The 15,962-nt window shown below is 47.9% G+C and overlaps 1 protein-coding gene across 1 annotated transcript in view; it reads right to left on the bottom strand.

The window, feature by feature from the left end:
* SLC6A1 (solute carrier family 6 member 1) overlaps positions 1 to 14,555 on the bottom strand; it is a 60,896-nt gene extending 46,341 nt beyond the window's left edge. Inside the window, exon 1 of the mRNA XM_088171686.1 lies at positions 14,335 to 14,555. The gene's annotated coding sequence lies outside the window, so the exon portion shown is untranslated. The remainder of the gene's footprint in view (positions 1 to 14,334) is intronic.
* Between the last annotated feature and the right edge of the window lie 1,407 nt (positions 14,556 to 15,962).

The following is a 15,962-nucleotide window of genomic DNA, read 5'->3' as shown; positions in this document are numbered from 1 at the left end:
TTAATTATGTTTTGGTCCAATGGCTGGCTCAGTCTGGGGAGGGAAAGACGTGGATGGGGCAGGAGAGAGGTTCCAGCTGCCAACCACATCCACAAACAGCAACAGCATTTTTAGGATCCATCAGAGCAGAGCTTGAAGCCTTGTATTGGCCAAGAAATTCCCATTAGCTGCTGCACACCTCCCATCGTTCAATGATCAATACACAGCCGTGTGCCCAACGCTCCCGTTTTCACTGTGCCCCCATCCTGCAGCTCCTCCTGGGGCTCCTCACGGCAGATGACAAAGTGGCAGCTCCCAGCTCCCCTCCCTGTACATGCCAATCTGAGATCGCACAAGGCAGGGCAGGCTCGTGTTCTATCACATGTCAGGAGCCAGAAACAACAGCCTGGAGGGCGCCTCTCCCCCCTCCACCCCTGTAAACAAAGGAACTCTTATCCCTGGAGTAGGAGATCTCGCAGGAAAGCTGTGAATCCTGGCTGCTACATGGCACAGAGAACTGCTGCTCCTGCTAAGCAAAGCTCCTACAAACAAACCCTGGTGCTGCTGGAGATGTTTATTTGCAAGGCAGGTTAGACAGCCTCACTCACAATCCCTTCTGTGTGTGGCAGAGTGATTCCAGTGATGCAATTTCACTCTGGTTTTAAGGAAGCTGCCACCGTTACACAAATAAAATATAGAGCCTTGTGTTAAATTGGATGGAGGTTATTTTAATTTCTGTTCCAGAACTGGAAACATTTTGTGGAAGCAGCAGGGACATTAAGTAGCTGGGACTGAATTAAAACTGTAAGAAGAATAAATGGAAGCAGCATTCTTTTGTGATTCCCATCCTCCAGAGAGAACAATAACCAATTCAGCTTTTCTGGGGAAAATAAGGACCCTCCCACACAAAAAGTCACAGCAGCCCAGCTGCCACCCAGTCCACATTTTATGCTCCCCATCACCATCTAAAAGCACAGAACTGCATTGTCCACTGCTGGAAGAGGATCCAGGCCAGTGGAGCTATGGCTTTCTGCAAAGATCCCATTTCTCTCTCTTCCAGCTGCCCAAATTCCACTCCAAGAGCTTCCTCTCATTTCCAGCAGCTGTTTGCAAACCCTCCATCGTGAAGGCAGGAAAACCATGGAGAAAAACCTGCTGTACAGCAAACATTCCAGCTCAGAATAAAGCTCAGAACAACCTCTTGCCATCAATTCATACACAAAGACGGAAAATGCCTTTAAAAATAATAAATAGAAAAAGCAGTGTGATCCTAACCAGCCCAGCCCAGCAGAAAAGACAAGGGGATGTGGCAAATCCACAACTGGCTTCCCATAGAAACCATCCCAGATCATCATGGATGACACAAGCCCAGCAGAATGGATGGAAATCTCCTTCCAGCAGCCCAAATTGCAGCAGCCCTTCTCTGCAGGAGTGCATGAATGCAGCCCTGATGAGCAAATCAAGCTGCAGACAGACATTTCTTTTATTTCCACACATGACATTAGCTGCCACACGTGCGGGTGCTAATTGCTCGTGTCCCAGTGCTGCTCCTTAGACACCAATTCTTAGGGGTTTTGCTCTTTGCCTGGTTCGTTTGGGGATTTTTAGATGGTCAAAGCATTCTGCAGAATGTTTTTTGCTTGTTTATTATGCTCCTAATCCAGAAGCAAGCAGTGAGCAGGCAGAGGTGCTGCAAGCTGAGCTTGTTCCCTGCTGCTCTTCAAACTCTTCAGCTGCAAACTCCTCTCCTGGACACAGCTCCCAGTCCCTGCACCTGCTGGGGAGAGCTGGATTGCACGGAGCACCACTCCTTGTTACCCAAAATTAGCAGACCAAGTGGAATAAAATGGTGCACGAGGGCAAAAAAATGCCCAGGCTTTAACTCCTTGGCCATCCTTTAATCCCAAAGGATGCGAGAGGGAGCAGCCACTCCTTCAGGACCAAGCTGCAAATATTTCTGCACTGCTGCAAAACCTCCTGTGAGCAGCCAAGGCAGGCAGGGAGGGTGGCCTTGATGGTTCCCATCTGCTTCCCAGGGAGGATAATTCTGCTAATGCCCTCATCGAGGCCACGTCTTTGAAGAGTTTATTATTTCCATGTGTTCCTGTCTCAGCCTTCAGTCTCCACACCTTGGTCACCCCCAGGGACAAACGTGCCCAGGAATCAGCCCACTGTTATTCTGCTTGCTTTACTATCTGCTCATCATCACCAGTGTGGTGCTCAGATTGTCTGCATGGATGGAGGAAACAGCTCATTTTGACTCAAATTAATGAATCCCCACAATAGGTTGTGGCCAAAATGAAGCTACACCAGCTTTGGAGGGAGTCTGAATGAAAGAATTCAAACAACATCTGTTGTAAAAAAGCAGATTATTGCCCTGCCCCTCCATCTCACCTCTAACATCAGCACATCTATAAATGAAAATAATTCACTTGTGGCCAAAACACACCTGGATTTTAACCACCAAGCACTCACATATTCACCTGCCGTGCCTCAAGCCCCTCTCAGAATCCTTTTTTTAGCCTCTTGAAGCAAAGCCCAACACAAGCAGCTCTGTCCTTGCAATGCAATTCTGTTGAGGTTTTCTACAACGCAAAAAATAGTGGCCAAAGGAAAATTTAGTGGCCTCATGACAGGAAAAACAACCCCTTGAAGGGTTTGCTCAGCAAGTGTGTGTTCCTTGGAAATAAAACAGTTTTTGTGGTGCCCAGAAGACAAGGCAGTAAGTTCTTATATAAAGAACAAAAGGAACTAAATGGGGTTGCCTTTCTAGCACTGTCAGTGCTGGCACTGATGTGAGCTGCACATAATAGTTCATGTGATTTTTTTTTTAATAGACTTAAAAAATTATCTAGGAAATTTTGGAATATATTTGAATGCCTATATAAGCATTTTCCAGGTACACATTTGTCCATTACTAAACCACTTTGGCTGACACACAGGCTCTTGTAAAATAAAAGACATTCTTGGAGAATTTTTGTTTGAACCTTCCTCTTCCCCAAGATATTACCTCCATCAGCTGCTCATTTATTTGTATGTAATCTGCATAAAGACAGGAGCAGGCTATCATGCTGAAGCTCAATTTTCAATATGAAAAGGTATAAAGCTGTAATAAATCCCACCAGTCACAGTTCAGCTCCCTTCTGTGGGAGGCATCACACTGAGACAAAATCCAAATGTTCCACGGCCAAATGTTCCAAATTGCTTTCGAACTCTGTCCTTGAGCACCTCCAATTCTTTATTATTTCCATCAAACCCAATTTCCACTGGGACTACCCCAGCAGTTTATCATCACTCTATAAACCTGTCAAGTCCCTTGGAGACCCCTGGCAACAGCTTTTGTCACTCCAGTGCCTCCTTGGAAACTTTCGTTGTGTAAAAGCAAAATCATCCTCGTGCTCAGTGCAAATTGATATCCTCAGAGGGGCTGAATGCAGATGTGGGAGAACAACCTTCCCAGGGAAGCACAGCCATCCATCTCCTCCTCCAGCCAGCCATGAACATGAAATCCTGCCACGTGTCCATGCACTGGCAGGAAAAGCTGCTGTGAGCACTAGGAATGGGAATTCTGAGTGCTAAACCACAGCCTGACCCCTTTGCTGGTGTTTGAGATCCAGCAAAACCCTCCCTGTGCTCCTCAGGGGAGGGCCAGGATGCCAGGACCAAATTCACAACCATGACAAACTCCTGTGGGTCTGTTCAAGCCTTGCCCTTTCCAAGGTATACCCTTGGCTCCCTTTTTCCCACAGAAATATTCCTTTTATTGCCCTCTCAACACCACAGGCTGATCACTGGGACAATATCGTGCTCAAACCAGCAAGCAGAGCTTTTGTGGGTTTGGGGAGGGGGCAGCAGCCACATCTTTTATCACACCTGCTCTCCTCAAACTTGGCCAGCCACGGGGAGTTAATTTAGCTTCTAATCCCATCTTTAGTGCAGTGAACAAGGTGGAATTACAGAATGTTGTGCACCACCCCCCAGCCATCAGCAGCAGCTCTCAGGGTCAGAGATGCTCAGCCAAGAGAGGTCAGCTGGGGGGTCAGGAAGGTGAGCACTGGGACACTGGATGGTTTTCCATGGAACAGCAGCACCAGACTCCCTGCCTTTCACATGGCTTTGGTATTAATGCCCTCAAAATTTAATTTCAGAAAAATGGAAGCTGAGCAGATATCATAATGTAAACACACTTCCTGATTTTATCAAATTTAACACAATTTGGCACCCAAAATTCCTGGGTGCAGAGCAATAGGCTGACAGACATCAACCCCATAAAAGCCCATAAAAGCCCATAAAAGCCCATAAAACCCCACAGGCACACTGCCAGGCTGTGTGTGTGGTTATAGACATTTCTGCTTGTCCCCATACCTAAAGCTGAGCTTAAGGATGCTGCTAGTCCTGGACTAGCCCAGATAGCCCAAGGACAAGCTGTGACAAGCAATGTCTGTGCCACTGCTGCAGGCTGGCTCAGAGCCAATGTCAGTGTCAATGTTGGTGACATTGTCACCTCGTTTTGGTGACAAACCACTCCCAGCCGGGTCACAGCACAGGCCAGAGCAAAAGCTCCAGTTTGCTCACTCTGAACTTCATAACCCCAGAAATCATCTCCCAGCACTGCCAGGTGAGGACAGGAGGCTCCCTGACACTGGAGGAGGGGACAGTGTGGAGTACACTCATTGTCACACACACAGGGGATGGTGGGCTGGGGATTTGTACATTTACAGGCATTTTTTGACATTTACAGGCTGATCCCTGCCAGCTGGCAGAAATCCCAATGCTCCTGTGCACAGCAGCTGCACATGGAGGGGTGGATCTCAGGACACGTGAGGAATGCTCCTCCACCAGCCAGGTTTCACTCAGGCAGAAGTCTTACTGATATTAAAGCCATGCCTAACGTCCAAGCTCATTCATTAGTTCACTTCCTAAATCCAAAACATACTTTGTTTCTGAAAAAGACTATGATTTCCACCTGCAAAATTATTACATAAACTCAGAAAACATTAAAGCATTACAAAAAAAACCCCCCAAAATCCTGACCAAAATGTCTTTAATTAGACATACCAAAATCCACTAGTGTGTTTAGGTGCTCTGAAATATAACTTTCTGTACATTATAGAGCAGGGGTCCTGGTTATCAAAAGGTGTCTTAGATGATATCCCAGTTTGTCCTGGCTGTACAAAAATCCCAGAAGTCCAGAGGAGACGATCCTGTACAACCAGGCTTTGGAATTGGCAATCAAACTGGGAACTCTGCTGGGATGTGGTGGCAGGATTTAAACCCAAACTGAATGTCTCTCTGAGCACCACATCGGACATGACCTGGACTGAAGAACAAAGTCACACAAACCTGCAAATCGTGCCCAGAGGGCACAACAGCCCAGAATTTCTAAATCCGTCCTCCCAGACACATTTCTGACAAATAACACCTTAGATACTTTTAAAGTTCACCATCTCTGCCTCAAGATAAGCATCTTATTAGAGCTGCCACAGAAAACCTCTCTAATTCACATTTCCTAAAGGTCCAGCACTTTTGAGGCTGATCCAGACAACACCAGGAGGTCAAAACAGCACAAGGCAGGTATGAAAGAATTCAGATAACTTCCCAAAACCTGCTAAGCTCAGTAATTACACAACATTTTCTCTAACAGGGGCCAGTTGCCAGCAATCCTGCTGAAGGCAAGCAAGAGTCACCCTTCCCGGGGGGGAAACATGAGAAGGACAGGAATTTAATTTGCATTACCTCATCTGCACAATCCTCCCGAGCAAGTGGCCCCAGCTGCCTCTTGCCAAGTAGATAAAGCACTGAGAAAGTTTTGCTGGCTTTTGTCACTGAGGATCTGGGCTAGAGGAGCAATAATTAGAGTTTCTTTGTCATTTCAGGAGCCAGAACTTCAGGCTGCAAAATTGCAGCAGAACCAGTCCTGCTTTGTCCATTTCTATGCAAGAATCCCAACCTCACCTAAAAAACAGAACCGAGTGTGATCCTGCTCACAGAGAATCCTCCAAGTTAAAACCTTCATGTTTTACCTTGCCCCAAATTAAAACCTTCATGTTTTACCTTGCCCCAGCTTGGCAAAATGGCCAACACTGCCATAATAATAATGTTTGGCTGCCAGTGAGTTGATGTTTCTTAATTCTTCTTCTATTTTCCACAGCTCTGCCACTGATTAGACTCGTCCTGGGACAAAAATGAACTTTCCTGTGCTACCAAGAGGAGCAATAAAGGGATACAGAGGGGAACTGTGACCCTGTGCAGGTGTCCAGGTGATAACCACCACAAGAGACGTCACACAGGTGAGGGTTCAGCTTCCTGGGGTGTTTTATTGTCACTTTAAGTCACCTGGAGCGCCTCAGTTCCAACTCTTCACTAACTCCAGCTCAGCACCCAGGACTTTGTGAGCTCCACAAGCAAAGGCTGTGACCCTGATGATTCTCCCCAGGAATTCCTGCATTCCTTCTTCTCCCACCCCGTGCAAAAGGCAGCTCTGCTCACAGGAGGAAATTCTGCCTGGCCCCAGCCCAGCTGATGAGCTGCTCTGCCTTGCCAGGTGGAGCTCCCAAGGAATCCAGGAAATCTCAAATCAATATTCAGCACAGATCCCTGCACCACAGCACTTACATTATCTTGTGTGGCACATGCACCGTTCCCATGGCAACCAGCATCCTTCATCCAGCTCCATTATTTCTGCTGTTTGAGGCTCTCAGAGTCTCTGGTGCCCCAGCCACGGCTCAGAGCTACTTTGTGCTAATCAGCCTCAAGAACAGATACAAGGAGAAAAGAAGAAAATGCAGCAAAGTCTGGTTTTTCTAATCTATCAGCGACATGGAAAGCAAGAAGTGGCCTGGGAAATGCAGCTCCAGCAGCTGAGGGGAAGGGACTCTTATGTAACCACTTTCATTAGGCGAGACTAACGTGCTGCAAATCCACCCCAGCCTTTTAATTCCACACATTTCACAGCCTGCTCGGCCACTTTGTTCACCAGGAACAGCTTTGTAAGAGGTGTTAGCAAATCAAATCTCCCTGCACATCTATTGTAACATTAATGCCTCTATAATTGATATCACACAGGTCTTTATTTTGACAAAGGGCTCAGCTTGTAAGCACCAGCAGCACAGTCCAGGAAAATAATTTGATTTTGACCTTTTTATGATGTCTGCTATTAAAATTTTAAAGGGCTATTATCAAAATCTATAATCTTTATAGTGTAATCTATATTTGCTTGATATAAACTGTCCCTAGATACCTTAAGCAAGCTCTATCAATAACACCATTTCTTTTTCTTTTTCTTTTTTTTGGGGGGGGGGGGGGCATTTAAGCATTTCCACATCAAAGCATTACAGCAACCTCATTATGCTCTGCACAGCTTAATACAAAGTTTCTCTTAGTCACCAACCAGGGAATTTCAGGCAGAAAATAAATAACCTCACTTATTAAAGCAACCCTTGACAAATCATCCCTAAGTTGCCAGCCCGGGGTTTATCCCTGGGAAATACACATGGGTCAGTAGGAACACACACAAATGCTTTGAAGTTGGAGGGCTTGAAAGCTCCTAAAAAGAGATGTTGAAATACATAAACGAGGCACTATGCCAGAAAATGTGACAAAGGAGACTGGCAGGCTGCTGAATTAAGCTGAGCTTAATTGTGCTCAGCACCTGTTGGGAAGAGCAGGAATTCTCTGAGTGTCCTGAGCAGCATCTCTGACAGCCACGTTCCCTGCCAGGGCAGCTCTGGGGTCTTCTGGAGGTGAGCAAGGTCACAGACAAGTTCAACCATCCCCACTGGGAGCAGGGAGATGGAGGGAAGCAGCTGTGCCCCTCTCACCACCCCCATCCCTCCAGAGCATCCAGGCAGCCCCAAAGCCCAATTTCCTGGATTCAAACAGTGCAGGAACGGGGCTGGCTGAGGTGGGAGCCATCCTCCTTTCCTCTCCAGCCCCAAAGCAAACATTCCAGCACAAGCAGAGTCCAGGAGGGGTCCTGGCAGCTCCTGCTCTTCCAGCCTGGAGAGCTGACACCGTGCTCTGAACACAATTTTCAAACAGAAGCGATAAACACGGAAAATAAGACCCCAAAAAAGCCCTTTTGCCACTGGCTCATGAATGTGTCAAGCACTGAGGGGTAGCAAATGCAAGAGGAGTGGGGTGTGCAGCTGCTGCCAGGGCTGGTGTCTGGGCTCCCAGAGCTTTGTGCCTGCCCAGCAGCCAGGCTGAGCCCCTGCCTCCCCAACCCCAGGGCTGCTGCTGCTGCTGCTGCCTGAGCTCAGCTCAGGACAGCACAGAAAGCACAGAAAACCATCACCCCCATGCCAGCACGGAGCTTCCATGAGATTTCCGTGGTTTCACGCTGGAGGTGAAGCCCTGGGACAGGTTTGGAATTGTGCTCATGCTCCACAGCCAGCGAAATCGATGGAATTAAATTCAGGCCATTTGTACCATTTAAGCCCACAGAGAAGCTTAGCATATTTAATCATATAGCTTCCTTCCATTAAATAATTTGCCAGAGGAAAAGGCATGGAATTTTCCATCCCCACTTTCCCTTTGGAACATGCATCACTCATGTGCATGGCTCCATTTTTCCTGCTCATGGGATGGAGAAACTCTGCTGATGACCCAGGAATGCTTGAACTGCTCTCCCTTTTTGTGTGCTCCAACCCAGGGGTGGCTCTTTCCTTCCAGGCTCTGTGTCACCCTCCTGGACATGAGCAGCAAGGGATGCTAAAATGGGAATAAAATGGGATTGGGAGGTGAAGGGAGCAGCACATGCAGCTGAGGAAGATGACATTGTGTTACCCTGGAGCCCATCTGCTGAGCCAGAGAGGCTCTAGCACACAAGAGCAGCAGGATCCTTGAGGAATGATTTTTTTTTTCAGAGATGTTCAAACCCCGTTCAAATAATCCCAGTTAATTTTAATTTCGGAAGGTTAGATAGTCCTCAGAATTTTCTCTAATTGCATATTCCTCAGAATAGACTCCTCTGGTTGCTCTGTAATCAAATCATAATTAAAGCATCTGTGTCGTTTTATCCAACCCTTCCTGCTATTTGTAGCATTTACAGAAGGCAACAAAGATGCAGAATGCAAAATTTCCAGCACCGAGGCTGGGCAGCAGCAGTGCAATAATGGGGATTTGTGTCTGAGTGTCTCCTTAGGCTTTGGCTGGCCTTTAAAAACAACTGAGGAGGAGAAGAGCACCAAACAGTGCCCCCCTTGTTGTGGCCACGACTGGAGGCTGTGGTTTATTCCTGGGATCCTTGTTTTAATCCAGCTGCCCTGGGCAGACAGGACTGGGGGAGGCAGAGGGGGCTGGAATTCAGGGAGGTGTCAAACAGCAGCATCACCTGGGCAGGGGACAGGAATTTCTCTTTGGGCACCTCTTTGTGGCAGCTGTCAGATGAGTCTCCACTCATCCAGGGAAAAAAAAAAAGAATCTCCAGATGAGTCTCCACTGATTTCCAGCCAGGAAAAAAACCCAAACTAAAACAACCAACAGCAAAGCGATTCCCTGAGCTTTGTCACAGAATTCAGAGTAACTAATTGGATTATTGGTGGTGCCCTTTGCCTTCCACAGCATCTCAAAAGTCATATTTCAGATGAAAAGTGTTTCCATAAACCTTTCACCCACTGCTGTGAAGTGATGAAAACACTTTCTCTTTGGGGAAAGAGTTTGCAGTTTGAGTTTTGTCTGCTTTGCTTTAGAAAGACAGGGGAAAAAAATCATAATTCCTTACACAAGCAGAGTTCAGGAACAGACTGGGGTAATTTCCCTAGGAATTTGTAGTTCGTATTAAAAGGAATCCATTGATTGGCAAATGAAAACATCTATTTCTCAAAAGAAAATTTTGTGATGTATTTAGGCACCACTACCATGGCTTTTTCCTCCATCCTAGATTTTAGTCCTGTTACACAATTTTGTAATGCTCAGCTCTGTTGGCATCACTTGATAAACTCCTGAATACAACTGGTATAGAAAGTACTGATTTTTCATTGTATGCTTTCCACTGTAACATCATTCTAATGAAACATTAAAAGAATTGTTATTTTGCACGGAAAATATTCCATTTACACAGAGGTTACTCTAAGCACTTCAGACTAAAATCAGCTCTGAGTTTGCTCTCAACATCACTTTCCTTCTGAAATAAAACTCACAGATAAAGATCAAAACTGAAATCAAATCAAAATTTGCTTAACAATTCACTGTAGGAATCATTTTTAAGTAACTTCTATTTTTGGACAATAAATCCTTTCAGAACTGGCTTTGAGTGGAAAAGAAATTTTGGAAAAATTGATAGCTCAGGTTGCTTAAGTCTTAAATATAATTTTCATAACTATTGGATAATGTTGGCTACGATATCTGGGGTGATTTTATTCGTTTCAGGGGGTGTTTTATTTCATTGGGATTGCTGCAGATCACTGGGATTGCTGCAGATCACTGAGCTTATTAATTATTTTACTTCTAGTTTATAAGGGACAAAGCCTGTCCATGTTCTGTCAGATTTTTCTCCACCAATAAAGAAGATCCAGCTGTAGATGAATTCACTTATCACACTACACACTTCAAATATGCAGCTGCCAGTCTTGCCCTGATAAAAGGCTCACACAAGCAGTCTGTGAAGCTGTTACACATATTATTTTCCCCCTAAAGATCTCAATTAAAAAAGCAAAAAAGCAAATCCCATGATGCAGTTGGTGTCTCGTCCTGTCCCCACGCAGAGCTGAGGACGGGAGCAGAAGTTGGCTCTCCTCACCCTGACACTCACAGGGCTGGAAGCAGGGGGACAAAACCTCCCCGTCAGGTTCTGCAGCAGATTGATTGCGGTTTAAAATCCTCAGGACCGACTTTCTCATCGCTCCTGGCACAAGCAGAGGCTGAGCTGCCTGGGCTGAGCTTTGCTGAGCCCGTGTATGTGTGTGTGATGTGTCCTGCCGTGAGCACAGCCCTGTCCCCTCTGCCACCTGCTCACAGGGCTCAGGGATGCTGCAGCATCTCCGCTGCCCTGCCAGCTCTGGGGGGGCTCTGAGGTGCTCTGCTTTATGTAACCAAACGTGTCACCACATCCACAGCACAGCCCTGCAAATGTCACCGCTGACCCTCGAACGTGCATTTGGAAGGCACAGATTTGTCCCCGAGTCCAAACTCATTTCTCGTCTCCAACGTTCAAGGCAGGCATGAGTTAGAAGAAATCATGGTAAGTAAAAAAATCCTAAGATAACTTGAAAAGAAAGTGTCACCAAGGATTCTCTTCAGAGATAATATTTTTTTTCCAAATCACTTGTTCGTAGTTGAGTCATCCCAGAGAGAATCTAAAGCTTGTGGAAATTTGTCACTGTGTGTGGTATGAGGAGTGCAGAACTCTTACAGATTATTTAGAAATTTCCCTTTTGCATCTGGAGCTTGGATTGCACTTACAGGGTGAATAGATTCAAACACACAGCCAAAAACATCCTCCCCCACCACCTTCCCACTCGTTCCCACTCCTCACGTTCAATTACTACTCTGTTAGACTTAATAGTGCCATCAACACTGCAGCTCCCGAGCAGGAATAAAATCAGCAATCAGTGCCTTCAGTAAATACATTAACACCAACTCATCCTCGCTAACAAATCATTGTTTACTTCTGAAATATGTTTTAGCAACCCACGATATTCATCAGGCAAGCGAGACTGAGCTGTGCAGCCTCTGAACGTTCTGAGACAGGCTCAGCTTTTCACTTCACCAAACAGAACCACACGTTCCACAAAACAAATGGAAATGGCTTCGCTTCTCCCTTTTCCACGTGTGAAGCAGGAAGGGTTGCACACCTAAAATATACACTGCCCTGACTGGGATCTTTGAAACTCTCTGTCTGTGGAGGAATTCACCATCACAAAGCTGTTGAGGAGGAAAACACCTAAAATTCACGCAGACCACACTCAGCTGGAGACACACAATAAAAACCAGCTGTAAAAACCAGCAGTCCCTGCTGATCATCCACAAATGACACCACTTATGCCTTTAACCTCAGAAGAAAACAAACCCATCGTTCTGTACACATCCCACACACTCTCAAGATTTAAAACTCTTACAAGGAGTTCCCTGCCATGGCAGTGTTGCTATTAAAATCCTTCAAACTTACCAATTATGTTGCCTAATTAGAAAGATAAATAACTTCTGAGCTGTCTTCAGTACCATTCAATACCATTCTTAGCATGGCAATTCCTGACAGATTTCATGCATTTACCATTAGAAGTGCGATTTATTTTGGCAGCTGAAACAGCTCCTGTTTTCTCTGTGCCCCCTGCAGCACCCCCAGCATTCACTCACACACATTAAGTGACTTGATCCTCTTTGAAACCCGAGCCACTTTCACACCTGCACGCGAATTTAGTAAGTCCGAGTTTTAAATCACTGCCCTCCATATCCAGAACTCCACATTTGAAACACAAGCTGCCAAGTTCCTCAGCTTTTGAAAAGACCAGAAGCAGCCACTGTCCCTTTAATGTTCCACCTCGTCTCCAAAAGAAACGTCTTTTTACTAGAGCTCAGTGTGATTCATTGGAATTTGCCAGGCAGGTCAGGAAATCCCCCGAAGCAGAGGAAGAATATTAAAAAGATGGGACATGTATATCAAATCTCATTACTGTTCTCTTCTGAGAATCAATCAGGTGAAAGGATGTGATGATGTCATAATGACATCATTGACTTTGAGATTAGCAATTCAGAGCTACTTAGCAACCAAAGCTGTCCAATACAGAAGTAAGAGATCCAGTGGAAGATGTCATCATCTGACCCACTTACTGCAAGATAAATATTTGTCAATCCTGGTTTCGAGACTTTATAAGAGATGCAAAAACTTAAGAACAGCCTTGTTTCAAGTGCAGAATATTTGAAATAAACCTCTGAACCTTTTCCATGAATGTCCAAGCGTATTCTTCACCCCATAACAGCTCATATCCATGTTCCCTCTCAGTCATCTTCTTCCTCACCTTCCCATAAATCTAAACCCTAAAAACGCACAAAGAAAAACCTTGTGCTAAACAGACTTTATTATTTTAAGAACTACTAGCACTATCAGAAACCCAAACGTCGTATAGTCAAGGGAGACTAATATAATTGCATCAAAATGCAAGCTTAGAAAGCGTGCTTATTTCATTAAAGTAAGCTGAAAATATCCAGTTGATGAGGTCCGGTATCCGTCAGAAATTCCAACCAAAATAAAAAAGAAAAAGCTTTGTGCATGGAAAAAGAATTGGTCACGCTACTTCTGTGGCTATTTCTGGGACCTGAAAGGGTTTGATGCCCGGAATCTATGGCTGACCTGATTTTCTTTAAAGTTCACTCGTCTCCGTTGAAAACACAGTTTCGAACGAGTTCTAAAGCAACCGAGCGAAGCTCTCAGATGCACTGAAATTATAACTAAAGCTTTAAATCCATTACCAACCAGCCAGAAACGGAGCACTGGGCTGACACTTGGCGTTCCTGCAGCCGCGCTCCGCCACGGGCGAGCGGAGCATCGGGACGCGCTTGAGGAGCGATCGAAAGAAAATGAACCACTCCGCCTTCTGCAAATAACTTTTATTATCGGGGCCAAGCCGGTCCAGCTTTGCACGGCGCCCAGAGCCCCGCGCTGCCGGGAGCGCCCGCGGACCCCCGAGACCCCCGAGCCCCGCACCGCGGGCTCCGCCGCCGGCACGGAGCGCACCGAGCCCGGCGGAGGCTCCGGGAGCCCGGCGGAGGCTCCGGGAATCCGGCACGGCCACCCGAGCCCCCGAGCGCCGGCTCAGCGCCTCCCCGAGCTCCCACAGCCGGCAACAGGCGGCTGCTCCCGGCACCGCTCCGGCCGCTCCGCTCCCCGCGGGGCTCCGAGGAGACACCGGCTCAGCCTCCATCCCCCGGGGGCTGCCCTCTCTGCGCCTCGGCAGCATCCCGCTCATCCCCGCATCCCGCACATCCCTGCATCCCGCACATCCCTGCATCCCGCACATCCCTGCATCCCGTATATCCTTGTATTCCGTACATCCCTGCATCCCGCACATTTCTACATCCCGCACATCCCTGCATCCCGCACATTCCTGCATCCCACAGCATCCCTACGTCCCGCACTTTCCTACATCCCATACATCCCTGCATCCCGCACATCCCTACGTCCCTCACACCCCTGCATCCCGTATATCCTTGTATTCCGTACATACCCCTACATCCCGCACATCCCTACATCCCGTACCTCCCTGCATCCCCTTCATCCCAGCATCCCATATATCCCTGCATCCCGCTCATCCCTACATTCCACTCATCCCTGCATCTCTCAGCGTCCCGGGCGCGCGTTTCCCCCTCGGGGCTCGGGGCCGGGCTGGGCTCCGCGGTCCAAGGCGCACAGCCTACCTGCCGCCGCGGCCGAGGAGGACGAGGAGGAGGAGGAGGAGGAGGAGGAGGAAGAAGAGCTGGAGGTGCCGCTGCCGCTGCCGCCGCCGCCGCCCGTCCCGAGCCACCGGCGCTGCCCTCCCCGAGCGATATTAATGTTCATTTAAAGCTCGGCGCCCGCCGCTCCGCCGCGCCCTCCCCGCACGGCAGCGCCCGCTCGGGCTGGGGGCCGGGCCCGCACCGCCCCTGCCCGCCCCCGGACCGCCCCTCGGCACCGATGGGTCCCCTTGGGGATGGCAGAGCCCCCTCGGCACCGATGGGTCCCCTCGGGGATGGCAGAGCCCCCCCCGGATCGATGGGTCCCGTCGGGGCTGATGGATCCCGCTCCGGGCTGATGGATCCCCTCGGGATCAGCAGACCCTCCTTGGGGCTGATGGATCCCCTTGGGGCCAGCAGATGGATGCTTTCGGGTTGATGGATGCTTTCGGGGCTGGCCAATGCCCCTGGCGCCCGGCGGGTCCCCTCGGGGCCGGTGGCAGGCAGAGCCCCGTGCCGCAGGGTCAGGTGGCACCTGTGACCAGCTCTGCCCTTTCCCCTCATCCTCCTCCGGGCTGGCTCCAGGATGGTGCTGGGCAGAGCCAACCCAGGGATCTGTTGCCCTCAGCTGCTTCCCTCCAGGCCCCAGTGAGCCAAAGTTGACCAGAAAATTTGAGAATGGCAACCCTGGAGGCTGAGAGCTCTCTGGCTGGGTCTGGGTCACGAGTGTGGAATTGATTTCAAACAGGAATGCTCAGAACTGTGTTTTGAATGTGCGGAGACACAGATGTGTTCCCAAGCCTCCTCAAAAGTGTGGCCAGGATGGTCTCGTTTCTGGGGTCCTGCTCAGTTTGGTGCTCCCTCAGTAAGATCCAAGTCAGACAGGGACAGGTGGGGTCACCTGAGCCACCCCAAGGAAGGCCCAGCCCAGGCACCCGGGGAAGGTGAAGAGCAGGGAGAGGAAACGTGGAACTGAGCAGGAATGTCACAGCAGCCCAGAGGACAGACCCCAGGGAACACCTGCTGGAGGGTGAGCACGATGGCTTCTCTTGCAGCAGGATTAAAGCAGCCACCACAGGGATGGAATCAGTCTTGTCTAGTGCTGTGCCTCACTGCATGAAAACACAGCTTGGAGAGTGAGGTAACACAATGTTGGTGTTCAAATGCACCAAATCAGTAACAAAACAACAGGAACTGCACTGTCAAACACATGTTGAGGGTCTGGCCTCCTTCTTTCCATCCCCAACAGGCCTGAAGGGTTTTTTTACTTTTATTTACCCCATCAATGGATCATGAACTCATTCCAGATGTTCATTTTCTCAATGTCTACATTGCTCAGTGTGAATTTAAGGATGACATGTGAACCAATGTGATAATCACACAGCAATAGGAACATCAGCACTGATGTTTTTTAAGACACAAAGATCAGGAGGATACATCCCATAAAACGGGCTAATTACCATTTCCAAACCCAGCTAATTGTGCAGAGGTCGCCAGATTGCTCAAAATCTTCAATGACTTGCTCACAAGTTTTAATGGAGAAAACATATCAGCAGAGTTTAACTCTGTTGCCCATTAATTACAAGGAGTATTTATGCTGAGAATAATAATTG

This window comes from Sturnus vulgaris, chromosome 11 (assembly GCF_052056855.1).
Source record: "Sturnus vulgaris isolate bStuVul1 chromosome 11, bStuVul1.hap1, whole genome shotgun sequence".
Taxonomy (NCBI): Eukaryota; Metazoa; Chordata; class Aves; order Passeriformes; family Sturnidae; genus Sturnus; species Sturnus vulgaris.
This window is presented reverse-complemented; position numbering and strand designations above follow the sequence as displayed.